Source organism: Papio anubis, chromosome 6 (assembly GCF_008728515.1).
Source record: "Papio anubis isolate 15944 chromosome 6, Panubis1.0, whole genome shotgun sequence".
Classification (NCBI taxonomy): Eukaryota; Metazoa; Chordata; class Mammalia; order Primates; family Cercopithecidae; genus Papio; species Papio anubis.
Window position 1 is genome coordinate 65,622,076 of NC_044981.1, and position 2,865 is coordinate 65,624,940.

The following is a 2,865-nucleotide window of genomic DNA, read 5'->3' on the forward strand; positions in this document are numbered from 1 at the left end:
TGCAGTAGGCCCTGCCCAGTTCAGTGGTTTTGTTTACTTTGTGAAGGGAAAACCACCTACTCAAGCCTCAGTGATGGCAGACGTCTCTCCCCCGACCAAGCTCTAGCATCCCAGGTCAACTTCAGACTGCTGTGCTGGCAGCGAGAATTTCAAGCCAGTGGATCTTAGCTTGCTGGGCTCCATGGGGGTGGGATCCACTGAGCTAGACCACTTGGCTCCCTGGCTTCATCCCCCTTTCAGAGGGAGTGAACGGTTCTGTCTCGTTGGCATTCCAGGTACCACTGGGATATGAAAAACTCCTGCAGCTAGTTCGGTGTCTGCCCAAATGGCTGCCCAGTTTTGTGGTTGAAACCCAGGGCCCTGGTGGTGTAGACACCCAAGGGAATCTCCTGGTCTGCAGGTTGCGAAGACTGCGAGAAAAGCATAGTATCTGGGCCAGAATGCACCGTCCCTCACAGCACAGTCCCTCATAGCTTCCCTTAGCTAGGGGAGGGAGTTCCCCGACCCCTTGTGCTTCCCAGGTGAGGTGACACCCCACCCTGCTTCAGCTTGCCCTCCATGGGCTGCACCACTGTCTAATCAGTCTCAATGAGATAAGCCAGGTACCTCAGTTGGAAGTGCAGAAATCACCTGCCTTCTGTGTCGATCTTGCTGGGAGCTGCAGATCGGAGCTGTTCTTATTCTGCCATCTTGCCAGCTACCTCAAATCCAAATCTTTTATAATGGGGAGTAAGCCTGTTGGGCCTTGCTCTGGAAGGAGGCACTTTTACAGTGTTTGTTTACAGTGTAGAGTAAACAAATTTTACTTTGCTCAAGATAAAGACACTGTCACTACCTTCTAAGGCTGTTCACTATACAGACATCCTTGAAAAAATAATCTGGAAAAAAAACAGTCAGTATCTCTGAGCACAAGATGTGCAGAAACTTAAAGGACCCGTGGAGAATTGTCTCCCAACACTAACCAGCCAGTGAAACTCCACCCAAAGATATGTGGTTCATGATTCTTTCTTTAAAGATTTCCATCTGAAGCTTAGCACAGCTCTAACCTTCTCAAAACTTCATGTTTTCCACTCCAATCTCAAATTTCCCTTTTTCTTTTCTTTTTTTTTTTCCACTCCCCAGCAGTTTCTGCATATTGAGCCCGGTCCTCACTCTTATTTTTGCTCTGGTGGCTGAACTACTTGCTCGTAGCCCCAGATCTTAGATTCACCTCTGACTCATGTGTCTAGCTCATATTCTCCAGCAGGTTGCTCCCATAGATAATGTACCAGTAACAACTGCCTTATCTGACTAGTACTGGGACTCTGTTACTGCCCTGGTAAGGAGGCCTCTCCCCTCAGAGAGCACATAGTGACTATGAAACTGACAGTTTCTATGGCTAGGTAGGACAATCTATAGGTGATGAAAATCACTACAGGCAACTGGGTTTGGGTTCAGCCTGCCCTAGCTTTTCTCTTTGTTTTTTAATGTGTTTTCTGGGGAAGGAGGGGACTCATTCTGTTTATGTGCAATTTTAGTTAATGCTGTTTGGAAGAGTCTTTCAGTCTATAAACCCAATATGTTGCCATAGAAACAGTTCTCCATCTGAAATACATCCAATCAATTCTAAAATTATCATTCAGAAAACCTTCATAAATTAGAAGTAATCCAACAGATACCCAGAATGTCAGCATTTAGGTAATGAGCTGCATTTTCTCATTTTATTTAATTATTTTAAAATCAAGAAATCAACAGCAAAGAATCCAACTTAGATACACAGATGCTCCCTGACTCGTGATACAGTTCCATTCCAATAAACGCATCATAAGTTGAAAATACATTAAATTGAAAATGCATTTAATACATTTAAGCTACTGAACATCATAGGTTAGCCTGGCCTCCTGTAAATGTGCTCTGAACACTTTCATTAGCCTAACATGGGGCAAAATCATCTAAAACAAAGCCTATTTTATGATGAAGTGTTGAATATCTCATGTAATTTATTGAATACTGTACTGAAAGTGAAAAAACAGAATGGTTATATGATACACAAAGTACAGTTTCTGCCGAATGTATATTGTTTTTCTACCATCATAAAGTCAAAAAAATTCTAAGTCAAACCATTGTAGGCCAAGGACCATCTGTACATGGAAATAGAAAGATACTCAAGCTAGGAAAATTCTTCATTGATTCTTTTATTCTGGAAACAACATTATTATAGAGCAATGTACGCCATTTAGAAAAGACAAGGTTGTTTCCTTTTTTAATTTTTTTAACTTTATTTTAGGTTCAAGGGTACCTAGGTGTTCAGGTTTGCTATATAGGCAAACTGCATGTCACAGGGGTTTGGTGCACAGATTATTTTGTCTCCCAGGTAGTAAGTATAGTATTCAACAGGTATTTTTTTCTGATCCTCTCCCTCCTCCCACCCTTTGCCCTCAAGTAGACCCTGGTGTATGTTGTTCCCCCCTTTGTGTCCATGTGTTTTCATTGTTTAGCTTCCACTTACAAATAAGAATGTGCAGTATTTGATTTTCTGTTCTTGCATTAGTTTGCTAAGGATAATGGCCTCCAGCTCCATCCATGTTGCTGCAAAGGACATGATCTCCTTTCTTATGGCTGTGTAGTATTCCATGGTGTATGTGTACCACATTTTTAAAATCCAGTCTACAGTTGATGAGCATTTAGGTTGATTCCATGTCTTTGCTATTGTGAATAGTGCTATGATGGACATATGCATGCATTTGTCCTTATGGTAGAAGGATTTATATCCCCTTGGGTACTCACCCAATAATGGGATTGCTGGGTCAAACGGTAATTCTGTTTTAAGTTCTTTGAGGAATCACCACATTGCTTTCTACAATGGCTGAACTAATTTACACTCCC